This window comes from Canis lupus, chromosome 31, assembly GCF_003254725.2.
Source record: "Canis lupus dingo isolate Sandy chromosome 31, ASM325472v2, whole genome shotgun sequence".
NCBI lineage: Eukaryota > Metazoa > Chordata > Mammalia > Carnivora > Canidae > Canis > Canis lupus.
The window spans coordinates 5377346-5402583 of NC_064273.1; the positions used below are offsets into that span (position 1 = coordinate 5377346).

Sequence of the window (25238 nt, forward strand, 5' to 3'; positions counted from 1 at the left end):
GCTAAACTATGATTTCAATGCAGTGCAGTTTCTTGGATAGTTTCAGAAATCACAATAGGCTTCTATCCAAAGTCTCAAGGTTACATACCTACAAAAGCTAAGATATAAAAAGTTATTTTATTTTTTTAAGTTGTATTGGATTTGGTTTCTTATAATGACATACTGAAGTTTTAAGACATTATGTTATTTAGGTAACACTTAAGTTCATAACTTGAATAAGATTGTTTTATTTCCTAGCCAATGGACACAGTCAGTACCTACACAGAATTTTACTTCCCCTAAGGTATAATTTAAATTGTCTTTAACTGGGGAAGCCCAGGTAGCTCAGAGGTTTAGTACCACCTTTGGCCCAGGGTGTGATCCTGGAAACCTGGGATCGAGTCCCATGTCAGGCTCCCTGAAGGGAGCCTGTTTCTCCCTCTACCTGTGTCTCTACCTCTCTCTCTCTCTCTCTCTCTCTCTCTGTTTCTCATGAATAAATAAATAAAATCTTTAAAAAATTGTCTTTAACTATAATGAACATGTTTCTTTTCCTCAGGGACTCCAGGAAATGCTTATTCAATAGCTTTGTAGTGGGACCTAAGCACTTGTATTTTTTAACAGCTCCCCAGAAATTTCTCATCTGTACCCCTGGTTGGAAACACTGACCTATTTGATTTCTTCAAACCCACTGAGATCTTATTATATATAACTTACCCATGTCTGCATTAGAAACACCTTAACTACTTTCAGTTCTATTATACATACATCCACTTGGTAGATAATCCCCATCACTTTTCCTACCATAATTCCTGCCTATTGGCAAAGGAGCCAGTGAGAAACTTTATTTTCCCCTTTTTTGCCTACATGCCATTGTTTTGATGTTCTGTAGCTATAATCTATAAGTTATAAATGTATGTCAGTGGGCAGAAAGACAAAATAATTATTTGTTTATATTTTGTTTACAAGAAAAGCTCTATTTGGAAAAAAATAATTATTTGAAATATATCATTAAGAAAAAGAAGGGAGGTTAAATATGTCAAAAATGCATTTTAAAGACAGCATGGGAATGTATATAACATCAGGAGCAACATTAACTTGAGACTAATTTCCAGTGAGTTGGTAAACCATTTCATCAACATGGAGATGGAATCATCAAAATCTCTAAATTTGACACTGTATTGATGTAAATGTATTTTGAAAATTGCTAAGAAATGTTTCAAGAACCAAACACAGTGAAACAACTATTATAAACATTAGATGAAAGCAACTGACTTGATTTAAAGTTAGGTGGGCACCTGGGTGGCTCAGCAGTTGAGCATCTGCCTTTGGCTCAGGTCATGATCCCCGGGTCCTGGGAATGAATCCGACATTAGGCTCCCCACAGGGAGCCTGCTTCTCCCTCTGCCTTGTGTCTCTGTCTCTTTGTGTCTTTCATGAATAAAGAAATAAAATCTTTTTTTTTTTAAAAAGTTATTATAGGACAGAAATCTGTTGCGTTTCTATTCACCAATAATGAAACAGCAGAAAGAGAAAGTAAGGAGTCAATCCCATTTACAATTGCACCAGAAAACTTAAGATACTGGGAATAAACCTAATGAATGAGGTGAAAGACCTGTACTCTGAAAACCAAAGCAGCAATGAAAGAAATTGAAGATGACATAAAAAAACGGAAAGACATTCCATGCTCATGGGTTGGAAGAGCAAAGGTTGTTCAAATGTCTATACTACCCAAAGCAATCTACATTTTTAATGCAAACTCTATCAACATACCACCAGCATTTTTCAAGAATTGGACCAAAAAATCCTAAAATTTGGATGGAACCATGAAAGAGCCCAAATAGCCAAAACCATCTGAAAAAAGGAAACCAAAGCTGGAGGCATCACAACTCCAGACTTCAAACTATAATTACAAAGCTCTAGTCATCCAGGCAGTGTAGCCCTGGCACAAAAACAGAAGCATAGATCAATGGAACAGAATAGAAAACCCAGAAATGAACCCACAACTATATGGTTAACTAATCTTCCACAATGCAAGAAAGAATATCCAATGGAAAAAAATATCTTCAATAAATAGACGGGGGAAATGGACAGCAAAATGCAGAAGAATGAAACTGGATCATTTTCTTACACCAAACAAATATAAATTCAAAATGGGTCAAAGACCTAAATTTGAGACAAACCATAGAAATCCTAAAGGAAAACACAGGCAGCAAACTCTTTGACCTAGACCATAGCAACTTCTTACTAGACCTATCTTCACAGGCAAGAGAAACAGAAGCAAAAATGAACTATTGTGACTTCATCAGGATAAAAAGCTTCTGCAGAGTGAAGGAAACATACAACTAAACTAGAAGGCAGCCTATGGAATGGGGCACGGTATTTGCAAATAACATATCTGATAAAGGGTTAGTATTCAAACTCTATAATTAATTTATCAATCCAACATCCGAAACCCAAATAATCTGGTTAAAAAATGGACAGAAGACATGAATAGATATTTTTCCAAAGAAGACATGGAGATGGCTAACAGACACATAAAAAGATGGTCACCATCACTCATTATCAAGGAAATACAAATCAAAGCTACAATAATATATCACTTCAACACCTATCGGAATGGCTAAAATTAGCAATACAGGAAACAATCAATGTTAAGGAGGATGCAGAGAAAGGGGAGCCCTCCTTACACTGCTAGTGGGAAAGCAAACTGGTGTGGCTACTCTGGAAAGCAGTATGGGGTTTCCTCAAAAAGTTAAAAATAGAACTACCCTACTACTCAGCAACTGCAGTACAAAGGATGCAAAAATACAGATCAAAGGGATGCATGCATTAGCAGTATTATCAACAATAGCCAAATTATAATAAGAGCTCAAATGTCCATCAACTTATGAATGGATAAAATATCCCCATGTGTGTGTGTGTGTGTGTGTGTGTGTGTGTGTGTGTGTATGAATGAATATTCACATACATGAATATTATTTGGCCATCAAAAAGAATGAAATCTTGCCATTTGCACTGACATGGTTGAAGCTGGAGTTTATTATGCTAACCAAAATTCATATGATTTCAATCTTATGTGGAACTTCAGAAACAAACAAAACAGATGAACATAGGGGGAATAAAGAGAAAGGCAATACACAAAATGGATTTTTATAGTTAAGAGAAAAAAAACAAAGGTTGGCTGGAGTGAAGTGGGCGGGGGTATGGATTAAATGGGTATTAAGGAGAATATTATGATAAGCATTGGGTGTTGTATTTAAGTGTTGAATCACTAAATTCTACACCTGAAACTAATATTACAATATATGTTAATTGGAATTTGAATAAAAACTTGAAACTACAAAAAAAAAAAAAGACTAAGTCTTAATTGGACATATACAACATGTACTTTTTTTGGTAAATATCGTACAACTTTTCACTGTTCTACTTCTCTCTACATGATGCTTTACTCCATCATTCCATTTGCAGGCAGTGTGAAACTAAAATGGGCCAGCATACAGAGTTTTAAAATACTACAGGTTTTCAGTATATTCCCTATTCTGTGCTTTACTAGCCATAGGAAATTGAGCAGTTGGTTTAACCTAAATCCTAGTCACTTTGTTTGTACAAGTGGGCAGTAGTAGTAATGGAGACACAATTACCATATGCCTGATTTTAAAGTAATAATTCAAACTAATAAATGGTTGGGACACCTGGGTGGCTCAGTGGCTGAGCATCTGCTGTTGGCTAAGGTCATGATCCCTGGAGTTCCATATCAGTCTCCTGCAAGGAGCCTACCTCTTCCTCTGCCTCTGTCTCTGCTTCTCTCTGTGTGTTTCTCAAAAATAAGTAAATAAAATTTTTAAAAAACAACTAATAAATGGCTACACAAAATGTTTTATATTGTTCTTCCATCATAAACAGTACAACTTCATCACAAGGTGATTTGAAAGGTAAGGTTTAAAATTTTAAATTCTCAGGACTTCCAGAATTCTATGCCATGTGCAGTGGGGTAGAGGAATTGGTCTTCAGCCCATATCACTTATCTTTGGACACCTAGCTCTGCCTTAGACCATATAGGGTCTTTCAAGGCATTTGTGAGAACATCAGCCAGACTCTTCAACCTCTCTTTATAGTTGTCTCAAGCAGCTGCCCCTTAGTCTTCACATAGACCCAAAGCTGTGCACACCAACCCTGGCAACACATAAGCTCTTGAGAGAATGAGAACCAGTGAGAAGCTCACAAAAGCCCTGGAAGTGGGCATGGGCATATTGAACAGACATTTTAAAATCCAGATTACTCAGAGCATAGTCTGGAGTGAGAAATGTGAGGTACGGGTATTGACATACCCCTGAGCCCTCAGACTTTGCACATTGGAGAAAGGTGTATCCAGAGGAGGAACAGAATGGAGCCTGGTAAAACACAGGTCCCAGACTATAGTCTATAGGTTTCCCTAAAACTGGTAATGATCATACTTTAGTAATTTTTGAAATAACAAATGAGAATGGATGCAAAGTATGATGTTAAATATGTACTTAATTTTTAATATTAAGTATCAAGTAGCACTTTATTTTAGCACCTGGTTTATGCAGGTGTGTCTCCCTCGCCTTGTTTCTGGATAACTGTCCTTAAATATTCATGTCTTTATTGTAATATGGTTTATTTTTATCCTCTAGTTATAAGAATCAGGAAATGATGAAATAGAAATTATAAGAAAATGTCCAAGTTTTGATTTTTAAGAAAATAGGAATAAAAATTTATTTTTTTAAAGATTTTATTTATTTATTCATGAGAGACACAGGGAGAGAGGCAGAGACACAGGCAGAGGGAGAAGCAGACTCCCATGCAGGGAGGCCGATGCAGAACTTGATCCCAGGATCCTGGGATCATGACCTGAGCCAAAGGCAGATACTCAACCACTGAGCTACTCAGGTGCTTCAGACATAAAAATTTAATACTTGAGGGAATTTTGTGAACAAAATAAGGCTTCTTACATTAACATCAAAAGTTCTAATTGCCTGATTTAAAGATAATAAACTATCATTGTTTTTTTCTAACTATACAACTATGAGATTAAATTTGAAATATTTCAGAGTATGAGAAACTGCATATTTATTTTTATTTTATGCTATTTTCAATTGGCCAAGTATTTTTATAGTATTTTTTTTTTATTATTGCCAATTCTCCTTTTCCTCTCTCTTATATATTAATGTAAAGGACAATAACCTTTTTTCAGATTTTGGCACATTTTAGTTTTCTACATTTTAATATTTTACAAAGAAAAAAATACTTCATTTATCAGTTAGGATGGGCTTAAAGCAAAAATACTTATTTCTCATTTCTGCCTGATTCCTATCTTGATTTTCCGGTGATTTTGCTTTATTTTGTCTCCACTTACAGATCCAAATTGACGGTGCATACCTTCTCTAGAACACTTCTGTTGTCATGACACGGAGAGATTTGCAAATTGTATATCAGTTCCTAAAATTTGGTTGTCAAAACAAGATACATGGCCAAACTGGATTTAAAAGAGCAGAGACATGTCTTCTATTGTATCAGTTAACTAAACCCACAGTAAATACAAAATGAACATTAAACTTTTATTAAGCTTATGACTATTTGGATTGCCTGGGTGATGGCCAATCTAGGCTGGGCTTGTCTGGATGACAATGCTGATAATGACTAACCGGTTTACTCATACCTCAGAGCTAACCTCTGCCTCACTCCTCTCTCTTCCTCTTCAGGGGCAGCTTGTTCAAGCATGTTCTGCTCTTAATAGTGATAGAAGGGTAAGAAAGCAAGTAGGTATATAAAAGCCCTAACTTGAAACTGGCATAAAGACATTTCAATTTTATTCAAATGGTCCAAGCCAATCATATGGTCAAATACCAATCCAAGGGGCAGGAAAATATATTTTGCTTCTTTAGTGGGAGAAACTGTGACATCACAAAACTCCTGTGGCAAAAGTCCTGGATATGTTAAAGGATGAAAAGTGTCAATTGTTATCACAATCTATCACATCTACCATCTGCTCAGTGACAAAGAGTGGAAATATTTGCTAACATCCCTTTACCTACTACAGTGTTCTTCTTTCACATTAGTTATAAATATTAAAATTAATTTACCAAGTTTTATGCCAAAATGTTCCTAGTAAAATAAGTAGCAATACTTGATTTGAAGTATGACTCTTTACACCTTGATATATAATGCATGTATATAGAACAGGGGAAATGTTATCTCATTTAGTGCTCCCTTAATTGCAAATGGCAGAACTTTCACAGGTTTCCAATCTGTGATGACCATTTATTTTGTCCCCCATGGCACCTTATAAAATGGATACTACAAAGAATGGCCTTTGTGGGGACTCCTCTTTCAGAGCCTACTCTTCTTTAACACTTAGTGTTAGTTTGTAGAAACAAAGGATTTCTCATAGAATCTGAGTAAGTGCCAATTAGCTTTTCTTTCCTCAGTTTAGGAGTACCCTGACAGTATAATTCCATTAAGTATCCTGTAGATACTTTTCAGCATTTGTATCTAGTCAACTTCTATTCAATTTCTATTCAAAGTTGGGTGAACTTGTCAAATTATGGACTGGACTAATTGTGGCCCGGGAATTTCAATCTAACAATAGGTGCTCTGCCCATCTCTTGATCTCAGCTTTCTCACTTCTGGCCAAAGGAAATTTGATGCTATGACCAATGGATGGTTAGGCATGACTATTACTATTTCATTACTACTAATTTTTCTTGGTAATTAAGGTAAGCTTTATAAGTCATTTCAACTTTTATGGGCAGAAAGCTAGCTGGGAAAGATACCCAACCCCAACATGGCATAATCTCCAATGCCTGCTTCATTTATGACCAAAGAACCAAATGGAAAGAAGAAGAAAAAGAAAGAAAGAAAGAAAGAAAGAAAGAAAGAAAGAAAGAAAGAAAAGAAAAGGAAAGGAAAGAAAGAAAAGAAAAGAAAAGAAAAGAAAAGAAAGAAAAGAAAAGAAAAGAAAAGAAAAGAAAAGAAAAGAAAGAAAAGAAGAAAAGAAAAGAAAAGAAAAGAAAAGAAAAGAAAAGAAAAGAAAAGAAAAGAAAAGAAAAGAAAAGAAAAGAAACCTCCAAAGGGCAAAGCCAAGAGCTAATCACAGGACATATAATCTGGGCCTTAAGAAGAAATATTTTATGAAACCTGGAGAATGAATCCTCAAAACATCTTCCCAGTAGTATTTGAAATTTGCTATGGAGCAGTTGCTATTGTCTATTTTTGTCTAGAATAAATAATAGTATTTATGGCAATTATTTATCCCTCTTTGACTACTCTGTGTTCTCATATTTCAGTTCTTAGATATCCAGATCAAGAGCAGCCACATCTATACCAGATGTATAGATTATTGTGAAACCTAAAACTTTGAATCTATATCTTGATGAGATGAGACTTTTAAAGTGTCTTCCTGAATACGTGCAAATGTGTTTTGCATGCAGAGGTAGGATATGAATATGAAACAAAACAGTGGATAGTAGTTTGTATTACTGCTTACAGATATTTACTTCCTTATTAATAAAGAGATTTTATATACATATCCTGGCCATTCTCACCCCTACTTAAGTAGTTTATTTTCTTTCCTTGTGGGCATGCCACTTCATTTTCTGGCTAATGAAAAATAAGAAGTAGAGGTAAGGTATGCCAAACCCAAGCAGTAGATTTAAAAGCCATCACATGTCTTATTCACACCTCTTTGTCCACATCTAAGGTAAAGACTACCAAGTCTAGATCCCAACTTGAAGGACAGATGAATTAGTGCCACAAAGCTGTAGCCAACATATAACTAATATACCATATGAGTAAGCAGTAAACATTTGCTAATGTATAGCACTGAAATTTAAGTGTTGTTTCCATGGTCCTACCTAATAAATGTAAAATTACTTGTCTCTAAAGAAATAAAGTCATCTATGCTAATAGGTATTACTTTTCAGATAAGCTTGTCTTTTTGTATTAAGACCTCACAAATTACAAGTTGAAATTAACATAAACTAATATTCTCATTTTTTCTTACTGAGTTTTCTAATGTTACAGCTTTTTAAAAAAGATTTTATTTATTTATTTATTTATTTATTTATTTATTCATTCATTCATTCATTCATTCATTCATTCATGAGAGACACACAGAGAGAGGCAGAGACATAGACAGAGGAAGAAGCAGATTCCCTACAGGAAGCCCGAAGTGGGACTTGATCCAGGAACTCCAGGATCATGCCCTGAGCTGAAGGTAGATGCTCAACCACTGAGCTACCCAGGTGTCTCTCCCTTTTTTTTTTTTTTGATTTTATTTTCTAATGTTCCAGCTTTCATAGATACAAGAGTTGAAGTCTTCAGTTCCTACAGAAAATAGCAAAATTATTTTTTCATTAATGTATGAAAATTATTTATTGCTATAGGAAGAATTTTACTTCTTCAGCGCTACTTAATCTCAGCCAATTTCACATTTTAGCACATGTCATTTACAATTAAAATAATGTTGACTTACATACTGGGCTAATTAATATAAAAATATCAATTATTTTTATGATATTACATGATATGATAAGTAATATAGAGAACTTAGTGATAACTAAGAAAGCCAAATTATAAGTGATCTTAAAATATTCTTTTTTTTTGTTAAATATTCTTGATTTAGATGCCACATATCTTCCTATCTGTTAAATTTCTTTCGTTTTCCAGTTTCTTGTAATTCCCAATATTTTTAATCTCTAAACTCTTCATTCTACATTTCTGACTTAATATATTCTTTCTGTTCTATTAGATCTTATATTACATTATTACGTTGGCTATTCTATTTTTATGTTTGAACTACTGTATTAATTTTTCTCATACTTATCTATGATTTTTTTTTTTTTTTGCTTATGATAGAAATCTAAACTTCAAATTCAGGAGGAATGTTTCTATTTTAATTTGCTTAATAAATTACTTGACTTTAAAATATATAACGAGTTCAATTCCTATCTTGAACACTGAACAAGTGTAAGACATTAACCGAAATTTTATTTGCAGATTTAGTCATTGTCCTTAAAATGGCGATATTGAAATCTAGTTCACAGGATGGTGCTATGAGAAGTCAATGAGATAATGTCTCTCAAAGAATGAGGTTAGTGCCTAACATATGATGAGTCTTCAATTTTTCTAAGAACAAGATTATTTCCATTAAAAACATCAATGTTGGGATCCCTGGGTGGCGCAGCGGTTTGGCGCCTGCCTTTGGCCCAGGGCGCGATCCTGGAGACCCGCGATCGAATCCCACGTCGGGCTCCCGGTGCATGGAGCCTGCTTCTCCCTCTGCCTGTGTCTCTGCGCCTCTCTCTCTCTCTGTGACTATCATAAATAAATTTAAAAAAAATTAAACAAAACAAAACAAAACAAAAAAACATCAATGTTGTAAGGGTAGCTCAGTTTATAGTAGGAGGCTAACACCAGGGACCTTCTGGGGTGGGGATATAGGAAAAAAAGAATTCAGCAGATTTTAAAGGTAAGGACTGAGACACAAATTTAAATTCTAGTAAAGAAATAAGCAAATGAAAAACAAGTTTGCACATAGAGATGAGAAAGCGAGAAATCGGTCTGATACTGGGGATCAATATCTTAGAACCAGGTGAAAAAGGACATTTAAATCTGTAGTAAAACAGGTTAGCTGGTAACACTATAAACTACTAATCTAGGGGTCCATCTATTTTTACTGCTTAAAAATGATTCCAGTATCAAAGATTAAGCAGATCATTACAATAATCTCTTATGCACATATTTACTGTAAAATGTAATCGCTGGATAATGTGTCATTGTTGATATACTCTATTGTAAATGTTTTTTTCCCTATCCTGTTTCAAATAAAAATTGCTCCAATGAATTTAGATGCCTTTTCTATTTACATAGACACACAACATGTGTGTAAAGTTTTAAGTGTGTATGTAAATAGAGAATCTGTTAGAGAGATTGAAAGAATGCATGCATTTATGTTTATCTGCATGGTGTATTAAAAAGAGAAATAGAGAGAGGTAAGCTTTAAAAATAACATGAGGTCAACCAGTTCACTCACCCACCCAATGCATCAACCTATTCTGCAACAATTCTGACAGTTCATTTGCCTCCTCTAAGTGGAGGATAGTCAGAAAGAAGTTTAGGAGAAGCTTCTTCAATTTCTAAATAGTTCTAATTATTTAAAAAAACAAAAACAAAAACAAAAACAAAAAACAGCTCTTTGTGTTATAACAGGAATTTCCTTCCTGCAATGTTCCAGAGCATCTTAGTTCTATGCTCTGGAGGTAAATGGATTTTATTTTAATGTGGCAATTCTTAAAATATTTGAAAACCACATTCATTCATCCATGTGCCCTCCATATTTCTTTATACTAAACAGTACAGTCCCATTCTCTTCAACATATTTCAATGTCACAATGTCATCAATTTTTATTATCCTGAATACCATTCCTAGAATTTTCCTACTTAGTTTTTTTCTCTGTCAATTTTAAACATATCTAGGTGTTTTTTAATTGAAGTATAGTTGACACAAATGTTATATTAATTTCAGGTGCACAACATAGTGATTCAATACATATGTATGTCATACTATGCTCACCATAAATGTGACCATCTATCACCATAAATACAAATACAATACCATTGACTGTATTTCCTAAGCTGTACCTTTTATCCCTGTGGTTTATCCATTCCATTACTGAAAGCCCATATATAATTGCTGAGTGACAGTCCAGATGTGATCGAATTTTTAAATCGTATTGTGACATGATTTTCTTCTTCATTTCTGGGCATTAAATATACACAAATCCAGGCTAAGTTTTTGTTTTCTCTTTCTGGCAGCAATCACACTGTTGACTCATATTGAACTTATAATCAATACATCACTTCTGTCATCAAATTCATTAGGTTTCCCTTTGAATCATTGACATAAGCATCCTTTATAACACTTTTCATATTTTAGGGTGTTATTTATTTATGTCTTCCCTACTAGACTGTGAGTTTCCCAAGGGTAGAAACGATGTCTTATTCATTTTTGACCTAGTAATTTAATAAATTAGTAAATGTTTGTTGAATGAATACAAAAATATGGAAAGTTGAGGAGGATGCTTTATGTTTTTTTAATTCAATATATTAATAAATACATTCACTATGATAGAGCAAATATATTTACCAGAGCTCTCCTCTTAGGTTAATGTTAGATCCTCAAGAATATTTTTTACACAAAATTTTTTAACAAGGTAAGAGCATATTTAACTATTTATGCATATGTACAGCATACATACTATGCACAAAAACAAAGATTTTTGAAGCAGTTGTCCTAAATATAAAGTGATCTCTTGAACTAAGAATCTGAAAATGCACTGAGCAATAGAAAAAGGAAAGGTGATAAAAGTTGCATGGCTTCTTTTGAAAAAGCATAAAATAATTTCTACATTTTTTCTATTTCCCATTTTTTCCATGTCTTTCAATTTCTACATATCTTCCATTTAATAAACAATCCTAGAATTTGCTAGGTAATATGACAAGTTGATTTGTACTATACTGAATTCACTGTTTCTTTCTCTATGAAACCTGTAGAATCTTTCCTTACTCTTCTGCATACTTTTGTGTAAGAAAAAACACTGTAGTTTGGTGGAATGTAGTTGACATTGAGAGAAGAAGTACAAAATAAAGTCAGAGGATATAGACTGGTTTCCTTACTTTTCTTTTCTTCTTTCTTTCTTTCTTTCTTTCTTTCTTTCTTTCTTTCTTTCTTTCTTTCTTTCTTTCTTTCCTTCCTTCCTTCCTTCCTTCCTTCCTTCCTTCCTTCCTTCCTTCCTTCTTTCTCTTTTTTAATCAGGGAAGGATTTTGGTCTTTATATTGCAAGGAAACTCTATGTCTCAATGTCTTCTATGTCCATCTATTTTAACACCTCAATCTAAGGATAATTTTTCAAAATAACTCCCCAAAACATGGAAGTTCTGTTTCTCTTAGCTGTCTCAGCATCTTACTCCATATGCTTCTAAAGAAAGGATTTTTTTCTTAGTAACTCCTATTTATGTTCCAAATATAATCAAAGGGGCCATTACCTTTCTTAGCAATTGCACATCATAATCACCTTGATATTGTATTTGTTTTTTAGTCTTCTTTGAATTATTTCAATGTTTCATGATTTTTTTTTACAAACCATAGCAGTGTATGTTGGCTGGACAACTGTTTTGTTTAATAGGCAAGCCATCACTGCTTTATGCTCTAGGAAAAGCTGCTTACATCATACTATGTTCAGAGGCCTTCCTTCACCCTCAAGAGTGGGGAAAGCAAGATTCTGGGAGAAAGAAAAGGATTGTGATACTGGGATTTCCAAAATATCTCCTGCAGAGGTTAGAGATAGCTATGTGGTCACCAGAGATTAAGGCAGAGAAGTTTGACTATGATCTTGCAGAACTCCGTAGTTTACACAATCAAGGCACTGATTAATCGTATCTTTATAAAAAATCATACTGAATCTGATCTTTTAGAAGAAAACCAATCATATAAGGGACTCAATAAGTGATGGTGTCTAGGGAATATTGAAGTTATACCTGTAGACATCTTTGGGGTTGTGAGGGTGGTTGCTAGCAGATGTGCAGATGTTGGGAATATTGTTTGTGATGTACATATTGGTACAAATATGTAATATTTGTCCTCACAGAGCAGTAAGCCCATAAAACAATAATGATATAACAAATTATATAGTACTGCGTTCTAAATATCAGGTTCCAGTGCTCGGAGGGCATACCTGTAATTTCTTCTTGTGTAACTTTTTTTCTTCAAACATTTGGGATAAGTATTTAAGGAACTTTGATCCTGTCTACATGTCTACAGTATCACAGACCTCACTGAATACATCTTATGTGAGATTTTACTTATTATCATGGCTGTGAATAATCACTAATATGACCAGCTTCTTGGACTTCTGGATAGTATTGACCATAATTTCTTTCCCAATTGATCAAACCTAGAGCTGTCAATTCTTTCTCTTATATCTGTTAGAAATCTCCTATCAATAGAGATAGAATTACTTATCCTACAAAATTATTTGTAATAATGATAATTATGATGATGATGATGATGATGATGATGCTAAAGGGGCTTCAGATAATGTATTGTAGAAGATGTATTCCTTGGCAAAAACAAACCTCTTTAGAACTGACTAGCTACTCAGCTCTCTTAGTGTAAAATAGGCATGCTAATAATACCTTTTTAGATTTGCCATTATGAAGGCTTAATAGCATTTAATAAGGGCACAATAGATGGTAGTTATTGTTATTCTATGATCTTTGATGTTTCTTTTCAAAATTGAGCACCTTCTCCCACAGCTGAGGAACAGGGAGTAAATAAGGTATTTAATTTGGTTCAAATTATTTGTTTTCAAATAGAGGAATGGAGGAAGGGTTTAAAAATATGTTTACATCATTTTGTACCTTTCTATTCCTATTGATTTTGAAATATATGTACATATGCATATTTACTTAAATACTTTGAATGTAAACACATTAATAAAGTGCATTTTCTGTTTCAGTACACAGGAGAATCTCCCCTTGTATAAAGGATAATACTTGCATTGGTCTCCAGGTGAACTATTTCTTTAATAAATATTCACTTAACTCCTACTATGTGCTGAACAAAATAAATATGGTCTTTTCATAGGCTGTTCTTTCTAATAGAGAAAACATGTGATAATCAGACAATATCAAATAAAAACAAAATTACAGTGCAAGGATTAATTAATTATCAAATGTTTGTAAAATGTTTTGAATAGTTGATTAATTCTAAAACCATTTTTTATAATATAGTCTTGCTAAAATTAACTTGAATTTTGTGCTTTGTTCCCAGTAGAGTTATCAGAGGATCTAAAACTTTTTTACAGTCTCTATGAACACACTGTACTTAGCTGACAGGTCACCTGTCATTTATAATTAATGTCAGAAAAGCAATAAAACAAAATGACAAGTTTTGCACCTGATATAACTTCTCTGTCAGGTCTCTCTTTAAATCTCTCGTTGTTCTTTATCTTCACTGATATGTACTTTCTACATTTTGTTTTACATTGCATTGTTTTTTTTCTTTTTAAATCTCCTTAGCCATTTGATTCTATTTTCTTGTATTGTGCTTTGATATCATGGAACAACATTTTCTTAATTAAGAAATAATTAAATTCAGATTTCACTTACAAATACCAACTTCCTATCACTTCTTGTACTTCACTGAAGAAGACAATCTGTTGGAACAGCTGCACAACCACAAAATAGTCTTTGTACTTAGAGGCTAATAACTGCAATAAAAGTTGCACTACAATTGCCAATACCCAGAAGGACATTTTGTTTCATGGCCTTATCTATTTTATATCTCTGAGTAGCAGGAGATCTCAACACCCCTCTGCCAGACCTCATTTCCATATTGCCAGCATTTCTTATAAGCTTTAGAAAATCAATGAAGAGAGCTAAATTCAAAAGAACAAGGTGAAAGTTTAATATAAAGGACAGGAAAAGGTGCTTTTTAATAAATGGATCTGCCAAGGAGATAGCATATATCCAAGGAAAGCAATGGGGGAAAATGCTTAAGAACTATTAAAATATATGCCAATTCATTGATCTATTTTATGTAATTTTCATCTGTCAGTGGATTCCATAACTTTCAAGTACAATACAATATGCAAGAAAAAAAAGAAAGAAAAAAAAGCAAGATGTCACAATCAGTAAAAATTCAAATCCCAATCTCTGATTTAAATAATGAAGAGATAGAGAAGAAAATATAAATATCCAGAAATAAAATTAGTTAGGTATATTAGCTTATTACAAATAAGATTTTATGCAAATCAAAGTCACATCTCACACCTGTTGGAATTACTATCACCAAAAATACAAGCGATAATAAATTCTGACAAGGATGGGGAGAAAAAGGCTGATGCGCTGTGGATCGGAATGTAAATTTGTATAGCTATTATGGAAAATAGTATGAAGTTTCCTCAATCAACCAATCAATAAATAAATCAATAGTACTGCTGTATGACTCAGCAATACCACTTCTGTGTGTACATCCAAGGGAAATAAATACATTATCTTGAAGGTATACATGTACTCCCAGGTTAATTATTCCATTGTTTATGATAGCCAAGGTATGAAAACAACCTAGATGTCTGTCATTGGATGAATGGATAAAGAAGATGTGAGATACATACATTCAATGGAATATTATTCAGCCACAAAAAAGAAGGAATTCCTGTTACTTGTGACAACATGGATGGATCTTGAGGGCATCATACTGAATGAAATAACTTGCATAGAGGAAGATAAATCCTGCAAAGTATCACTTATATGTGGAATCTTAAAAAAAAAAAAAGAAAAAAAAAAAAAAGAAGTTAAGCTAATAGTAACAAACAGTAGAAAAGTGGTTGCCATTGTTGGGAGTAGGGGAGTTAGAGGGAGGTTAGTCAAAGGATATAAACTTTCAGCTATAAGATGAGTTAGGACTAAGGATGTAATGAATAATACAGTAACTATAGTTAATAACACTGTATTGTATAATTGAAATTTACTAAGAAAGTAGAATCTAAATGTTCTCACCAAAAAATAAAAATAAAAAAAAATAAAAGATAAATATGTGAGATGATGGATGTGTTACTTACTTACATGGGAAAATTATTGCAAAATGTATACATATATCAAATTATGATCTTCACTTTAAATATCTCATAATTTTGTCAATTATAATTCAATAAAACTGAAAAAGTGAGATTTTTAGAATTCTTGCAATGAGAGATGGAGTTTATATCTTAATTTTATAAGATTTTATATAAGTTGTTTGAAACAGGCAGATTTGGATAAAATATCCAGTACTCAGAAAAGAGATGTAGTAAATTATATAAGTTTAATATTTTTATAATTTTCTTTTTTTTAATTTTTTATTTATTTATAATAGTCACAGAGAGAGAGAGAGAGAGAGAGGGGAGAGAGAGAGGCAGAGACATAGGCAGAGGGAGAAGCAGATTCCATGCATCCGGAGCCCGATGTGGGATTCGATCCCGGGTCTCCAGGATCGCGCCCTGGGCCAAAGGCAGGCGCCAAACCCCTGCGCCACCCAGGGATCCCTATTTTTATAATTTTCTATGAGACCAACAAAGGCCAGAGAATATTGATTTCTTTTAGCACAAGTTATAGTGAGATATTAGGAGTTAATGTAAATAAGTATTTTCAATAAGAGACAGTCATGTTGATGCAACTGATATGCCTAGTGGTTTCTAAAATTCTGTCTATAGGTCATTTTAATGCAGTATCTTTTCATATTAAAGTTATATCTAGGGGCCCCTGGGTGGCTCAGTTGTTTAGGCATCTGCCTTCAGCTCAGGTCATGATCTTGGGGTCCTGGGATGGAGCCCCATGTCTGGCTCTCTCTTCAGGGGGAAGTCTGCTTCTCCTCTCCCTCTATGATCTCTCTCTCTTGTTTTCTCTCAAATAAATAAATAAAAAAAAAAGTTTAAAGTTGTATCTAAAATTAAGCCTTCCAGTCAAGAAAATCGTATGTTAACAATAGTGTTCAGAGAAGAATGCCATGACTATTTATATGGTTTTAAAGTTGTTATTTAAGTTGACGCCTGGGTGGCTCAGTAGTTGAGCATCTCCCTTCAGTTCAGGGCATGATCCCTGCAGGGAGCCTGCTTCTCCCTTTGTCTCTGTCTCTGCCTCTGTGTTTCTCATGAATAAATAAAATAAAATAAAATAAAATAAAATAAAATAAAATAAAATAAAATAAATAATAATAAATAAATAAATAAATAAATAAATAAAATCTTTCATTCTTTTTCTTTCTTTCTTTCTTTATTCACGAGAGACACAGAGAGAGAGAGAGAGGCAGAGACACAGACAAAGGGAGAAGTAGGCTCCATGGAGGGAGCCTGACGTGGGACTCGATCCCGGGGCTCCAGGATCAGGCCCTGGGCTGAAGGCGACTCCAAACTGCTGAACCACCAGGGCTACCCTAAATAGAATCTTTAAAAAACAAAAGTTTGTATTTATCATTTCACTCTTTATGTACTTCTCAATGAACTATTACAGATAATATTTAGTATATATTGAATAATATAATTTGAAATCACATGTACCCCAATGATCTCATTCTCTAAACACATTTAATTGCTTCCTTTAAAACACATAGATTATGTATAGCTAACCTGTCTGTAAGCATTTTAATATAAGCATCCATAAAATCTCTTCCTTGTGTCACTTTCAATAAAATATTTTGGAACTGGTATATGCATAGTAGATATTATTGACTGAGTGAAATCATACATTAAATTTTTTAAAGTTGTTACAAACCCTGAATACAAATTAAATTAAGATAATATTAAATGGCTAGAAGAGGAAAGATCACTGAAAGATCACATCAGTGTCATTTCAGGACAAGAAACACAAATATTTCATTCAGAAGTCTTGCTACAATTGTTTGAGGTTATTTAGACATGAATGTAACCCCTGCTTTTGGAGGAACAAATAGTGATGGCTTTAAATGAGGGAGTAGAAAGAAAATTTGTTTAGGACTAAGTTCTATATAAACTTAAAAGTACACAGCCTAAGTTTTAAACTTTCTCAGTTATTAACCTTATCTGCAAGACCCTATGTTATTTTTTTTTAATAGTCGATTAGGAGATGCCTATCATAGCAATATCTCAGCAGAGTGCCAAATTTGGTCAGTGACCATCAATCTGAATTCAACAATATAGCCAATTGAGTGTGTTCGGGGTTACTCAGTACCAAGTGCCATCAGCCTTTTGAGTTATATCTCTCCAGGCATAATTTCTCAAGGCATAATTCTTCACCAGAGCTCCAGATGGAAGCCCATTTAATCATAATGTATCTTATAATTATCACAACTGACACTTTGACATTCCATTTTGGCCTGGCAGATTGACCCAGTTGTACAGTATATTATCTTTTCAGCATATCCTCTCTAATTTTAGTGGCAAGAAAAAACAGCATCTCCAGATTCTTTATCTTACTGTGTGCTTGACAAATAATATTCTGACATCTGCAGTCTTGCTGTAAAAAAGCAGGTACATGGGTGACAGCAGGTTCAATCAAACCAGATACCAATTGCACTCAACTGGATGCTAGATTCTAGAACCGCTTTAGTGCTAATAAATGGCACAGATTGGAAAATTTGGAGGCTGATGGTCTGCCCTGAACCTCAGGAGCATCAAAAACCAACCTTGCCCATCATCTGGGTAAAGCACATGATATTCTCATTATAGATACGCTTTATTTTTGCTCAAGAGTCCACCACCTATCACAGCATTCGTCAGATGAAGTAAGGAAGTTATTTGGCTACATTGGACTGCTGAGTAAGTTAATGGTTCATTTCATTAAAAAGGACAATGGCAACTTATCTAATATCCCTACTATGTCTCTACAAGATCCTCACCGAAACCTTCCCCAAAAGAGAAGCAGTTCTCAATCAGAAATTGTGAAGGGTTCGAGGCTTTACCACACTCACAAGCTAAAAATTTACCCTGCCACAGTGGCATAAATGATGGCAGAGGACATGATATTTCTGGGTCAGAGACAAAGGACTATTACCTGTGGTATAACAAATAGCATGAGTCTTATGGTTCTTCTTGCTGGCCCAAGCCCCATATGGGTGATGCAGAGCAAACACGATGGATACTATATAAATATCCTTAAAAAGATATTCTAGGACAAGTGTTATCATAAGATATGTAGAAATGCAATGAAAACTTGCTCCCTCCTATCAGATATCTATATTAAACATCTTTATTGGACACAAGATTTCAAAAAAACTCTTCATACTAAATAAATATAGTAGAATATTTCTCACACTTCCTTAGAACACTTGAAGGATTTTTAAAAACTTTCTTCCCAGGGCAGCCCGGGTGACTCTGCGATTTAGCGCTGCCTTCAGCCCAGGGCCTGATCTTGGAGACCCGGGATCGAGTCCCACGTTGGGCTCCCCGCATGGAGCCTGCTTCTCCCTCTGCCTGTGTCTCTGCTTCATTCTCTCTCTCTCTCTCTCTCTCTCTCTCTTTCTCTCTCTCGAATAAAAACAAAACAAAACAAAACAAAACAAAAACTTCCTTTCCTCTATTTCTTTCACTTTTCTTATCCTTTGCATCCTTCCTTCCTTCTAATCCTCTATCTTTCCTTGCTTGGTTCCCTCTCTCCTCCTCTGCTTCCTCTTCCTTTTTCCCCTCCTCCTTTCTCCTCCTTTTTCTCCTCTTTTTTCTTCCTTCTTTGCATACGTGTAAGATACTATATATTGGATTAACTACATTACTTTGCATAAAAAGTGAGTTTGGATATATTAGAAAAAACACTAAAATGAAAGTGCATTCAATAGATAGATGATGTAGATGAATAGAAATAATAGAGATGAGAGATTGATATATAGGATATAGTTATATACTTTTATTTTAATCTTTGTATTACATGAGATTTCCTAGAAAAGATACAAATACTCTAGGGTTCTTCTTTTTTTTTTTTTTTTTTCTTATCTATAATTCAAGATTGACCAGGTAATATCTTCTATTTCTTCAGCTCTAGAAATCTTAGAATTCTTCTTTTCCTTTTTCCTTTTTTTTTTTTTTTTTGTTAAACAGGGCATATATTACTAACATTAATGAGGGGCATTTCACTTTCTTTGTTGCAGTTTTACAAAATTGTTTGTGGATCTGAATAGGACAGATTTAGTATACTGTGTTAAACTTAAGCATTAGAAGAAAATAAAAAAGATTTCAACTATAGTTTCTCTGGTTATCTTTCTCACTCTTCTTTAGTTATCTTTTATTTTTCCATTAACTATTGTCAAATTCCTTTAATTTTGGTTGCCTTATTTAAGAACTACCTGGTTAGCCCCCATAAATGTTTTTGACTTCTTATTAAAATGAACAGAAAAGAGAAAAAAATTGGTTTACTCCTTTATTTATTTTAATCTTAATTTCCCACTCTCCTACTTTTTGATTCTCAACACTTGTTAATTCTCAGTACCATAAATGACATTTTGAGAAAGAAAGAACTCTTTTAATGCTTTGAAATGGGAGACAAAAATAGAAAAAAAATTAAGAAGATACAGCAACATAGGAAGAAAATGGTCTACATAAAATAAGAAGAAAGAAGCATTTTATTTCCTTAACTATGTCAATATATCAAGATAGGGGTATCTTTAAGTTTAGAAGCTTAAAAAAAGTAGTCTGGTGCCTGACAAAGATGCCTTAGTAGAAGGAAACAGAAGATACTCCGTATAATTGTCATGCTGTTGTCTTTTCATTTTGACTTTGGATGGAAAGAAGGAACATTTAAAACTGGGTGATGCAGTCAGAGGGTAAAATTGACAGCAATTTCAGATTATTGGCGTTTTTTCTAACTAATAATAGGCATTTAAAAGCAAACTTGGCAACATTCCAAGGCTCCTTCCAACTCAACCAGTGTTTAATGAAACAAAGTGAAAGAAGTCGCTGTTCTATTTCTGAAATACTTTGAAAGTATCTTTGATTTCTCAGTTCTTAGAATTTATATTCCTCGATTTCTTCCAGGATGACTTTATATCTTATATCCAAAAGAAGTCTTAGACTAAAGAAGCAGTTAGATGCATGTGTGGTCATGTCAGTTTTCTTATTTCTATAATCCTATTAAGTTTTCCCCCACATACTTGCATTCTATCCTATAGCTGAGATGCCATCATTTCTCTTTATTTCAATCCCAACAATCTTCCAGTATCTGTTTCCTCTGTAAAGCTATTGCTTAGCCCTCCTACTCTTTAGCTTTATAGTTAGAGGTCTGACGCTTCATAGAGTAATAATCCACTAGTATATAATAGTAGAGTATAGTATATCAGCACGATGTTATCCTGTATCAAAAATGCAGTTATCTGAATAGACAATTTTAACTTATTTTTAATTTATTCTATCACCCCAAGTAGATTAGCCCCGGTGGTCCAGCAGTTTAGCACCACCTTCGGCCCAGGGCATGATCCTGGAGACCCCGGATCGAGTCCCACGTCGGGCTCCCTGCATGGAGCCTGCTTCTCCCTCTGCCTGTGTCTCTGCCTCTCTCTCTCTCTCTGTCTCTCTCTCTCTCTGTGTCTCTCATGAATGGATGAATAAAATCTTAAAAAACAATTAATGAATGAATATGGGATACTATGTCAGTTCTAGCACAATGCTGAGCACATTAATATTAGTTTGCAGAATAGTGTCTAATTTGTGTAGTTCTAATATTCCATGTGACTTTTTATTCACTAGATGTTAAATTTCCTTAACATGTTTTACTTATCTTCCAAATTCTTTTATATTTATTTAAATAGAATTTATTAAAATTATATTAAAATTAAGAACACTGATATCTTTGATAGAACAGAAATAACTCATCAATAAGAATGCTTAATTAAGACTCATTCCTGCCTTTTCCAGCTCTTCACTTATAAGAGCTTAAGAAATTACATAGGGCTTTAAAAATATATTTCTGCCTTCTACCCAGTATGATAAACTTTATTTCACCTAAAGAGCAAATTCCCAGTGATATATGTGAATTAATTCAGGAGCATCTGCCTCCTTATAGATAACAAGCCTCTTTTATATCTCAGCATTATAAAAGTGTTGACTGGTGAAATGATATTATTTCTTAATATCAACTTAAATAGAAATATTCTTTTAAAAATCTATTTCCTTTTCCATCTTATTTCAACCTGTGTTGGAATATTTCAGCATAATTCTTTCAATTAATATTTCTGGAATTAAAACTGAAAAATAATTTTATAAGATTTGGCCATTTGTCTAGAAATTGTCAAAAACTTTAGCACACGTGACTTAAATCACATCAACATTATTATAATTATTTAAATTATATAAGTTCTAAATTTAAAAAATACAGAATGGTTTCACTGTGACAAAGCAAAAATAAATATAATCAGTAAGAAACGTACAATTTTATTATTTCTATTTTTAAAATAATTCTCTAAACTTCTCAGTGTATGTTCAGAAACTGATTTAATGCTAAGAAAAATGGTTTTGAATCAGCTTACAAAAGCTGAATCTTACATTGCGTGTTAAATATTGTCTTTTTGGGAAAGCAAAATCATTAAAATGTCCATACACTTTAACTTTTAATTTAGTTACCATCTTCATGCCACAATATATAATGAAATGAATCTATAATAAATGGGAAACACGGAGCACACAGGTGCTCTTCTAATTATTTCTTAGAAATATATCAATGTAAAACATATTTTTATCCCATTGCTAATAAACAATTGTGATGCAACTACACAAATGTGTTTTCATTAAACCAATATTAATACACTAAAATACTAAGAATGAAATGTCCTTTATTTGGGGAACTCTGTCACATGAGTGTTTTATTGAACTCATACTGAAAGGTTGATAGTATAATAACAGGGAGTCATATGAGGTTATTTAACTAAGTTTTAAAGTAAAACATAACCCATTTAGCCATCTAAATCAAAATGTTCAGTCTAATAATGGTTTCTGTGTATTTGACATGCTGGCCATTATGCGTCAGGTTTATGGTTCTAGTCATTAAACCACCTTCAACCAGACCGAGGCGGAACATTCTTTTAAAAAGTGAACTTAACTTTCTTTAAATTATGGATTCAAACACAATGAGATGCTCTTTCTTTCACTTGGACTAAGTTTGACCCTTTTAAATGATTGTCACTAATTATTCCTCTTACAGAGAAGAGTTGCAGTGTGCTTTTCTCCACAGTGTAGGCAGCTGAGACATGTGTGTTATGTCTGGACTGCTGCTTGCACTGGAAGGGAGCAGTTCATCAGCCAACAGCCGGGTGCTTGGATATTGAATAGCTAAGAAGGGAAAGTAAATGCACCAGTGGACTACTTGACAGAAACTGAAGGAGTTATAGAGCCCTGTTGACAGACGCATCTTTTCCCAGTCCCACCTGTTTTGGAGGTAGAACTGGGAAGTTTTCCAAAATATCGTTCAAGAAACGAGGTGTTAAACCTATAGCACTGAGCAGGGATCTTCAGTTTGAAATGCTGCCACCAGCCCCATCAAAATAGGCTTCTAGTACAAACGGTTGTAACATACAAAATAAGGAAGTAAAAAGAGATACCATTTGGATCTAAGTAAATCAGGTAAATATTGTAGTTTCCAAAAATATATTTATGAACACACATCTCTTCAACTACACACACTGACTATTTTATAGGTCCAGGAACTGCAGATACAGAAATGAATAAGCAAATAAAACATAAAATAGAGTTGGGGTTAATCATATATAAAACATCATGTACATACTGAGAACGTATGCACTAAGTTTTCATATTTGGCACGATAATCTCCAAGTGATATAGCAGACTGACAGTATTTTCTTCTGGGCCAATGAGAAATTTTATACATTGACTTCATGATCTACTACCTCAAATAACCGTGCAGGTGTTGAGCATTTGGCAGCTTCTGCTAACACTTTCTATTTGGGATACAATGTTCCAATTTACAACTGGTAGTTATTATGTTCTCATGTTGGCTGTATCTGTTTGGGAACTGGAAAGAAGGAAGTCATCAGAATATATGAGAAAATGTGATATACATTGATTATATAGATACATAATAATAATCCCACTATACTACTGACACATATACTGTATGTCAGGTTTTTTGTCAGTTTAAAGTAGGATTTCTCAAATTAGTATCAAAATCACCTTTGTGATTGTTAAAAACACTGAAACAGGGACACCTGGGTGGCTCAGTGGTTGACCGTCTGCCTTCGGCTCAAGGCGTGATCTGGGAGTCCGGAGATCCAGTCCCACATTGGGCTCCCTGCATGGAGCCTGCTTCTCCCTCTGCCTGTGTCTCTGCCTCTCTCTCTGTGTGTGTCTCTCATGAATAAATAAATAAAATCTTAAAAAAAAAAAAGAACCAAAACACTGAAAGGCCACTTCTGCACTAACTAAATTTACATTTTGGGGTATGTGGAGACCTTCATTTTGAACAATGTCGTGAATAATGCTTAGGCACTCTGAAGGATGAGATTAAATAGAGATTTAATGTAATAGCAGGGAGTCATATGAGGTTGTTTAACTAAGTTTTAAATTTCTATTTCCTAATTTGAACCAAGAACATTTTATTAGCTGCCACGGTATTTCTTTTTCTATATCAGAATAGAACTTATGTAACATATTTCTTTATAAGGTAAAGCTAAATTGATCAGCTGTTTGAGAAAGGATTAGACATGGTAAGAAAAGGAGGTGATTAAAATTCAGATTACATAGTGCCTGTGGTAGAAAGATGCCATTTCTGCAGCTTAAAACTGGTGCTGATGGACTGTTCACTGTAGCTCCTGAAAGGGCTTCCTGAGAACTTGTGCAGAGCTGCAAGAAATATTTTTCCTTTGCCAAGTAATTTTAGAGATTCTCTTTAAAGCACATATATGCCTATCATTGAGCTATTGGATTTCCTGCATTAGGATATGAAATGGGTGCAGCTATTAACATATTCCGACTGCTTGAATCTAACTGTTAAAGTGAAGATATGCAAATGAACAGCAGGCAGTGGGTTATTTCAGGTGAAGAGTTTTCTTTTTTATATGCAAAGTTCTCTAATTACCAGTTTTATATTCAAACAGAAATGCATTTCTAAGTATATTTTACTCTAATGGCATCTAGATTAATTTTTCACTCAAGAAAAATCAGCTGAGTGAATCCTGCATAATTTTAAAGAGCATTCCTGAGACTGAGGCAAAGACAGAAGTCAATGCCCCACTCTCCAAAATTACTACCCTAGAGCATACAATCATTGGAATCCAAATTATGGGAAGTCTAAATTGAGATAAGATCAGAGACCAGTAACTTTCTTGGAAATGTTACTCTTGGGTACCTAAGGAAACCAGTTTAGCACTTCTGCATGAGCAAGCCTGGAAGTGTAAGGGAATTTACACCCTTCAGCAACCTGTGAGTAAAGGGGATAGGGACTTCTGTTTCTTGTGCTTACGATTTTGAGGTCCATGCTCAGTGGCTGTGGAAGATCTGAGGGATTGAATCCATGGCACCCAAGCAGTGACCCGCTCTTTCATATACCTCTGTATTGGTTTTCTCTACTCACAGCCTTCATTATTCAGTCTTCCATACATTTCTTTCTCCTGGTATTACTTTCCAAAAGAAACCAATCTCAAGTGTGATATTATTCTCAATCCACAAAATACCTTTTATCATCTTTTCAAACCTCATACTTGCCACCATACCTTAGAAACCTTTCCT

At 34.1% G+C, this 25238-nt stretch overlaps 1 long non-coding RNA gene across 12 annotated transcripts in view; it reads right to left on the bottom strand.

The window, feature by feature from the left end:
- LOC112661853 (uncharacterized) overlaps positions 1-25238 on the bottom strand; it is a 179521-nt gene that overhangs the window by 141491 nt on the left and 12792 nt on the right. The window lies entirely within an intron of this gene.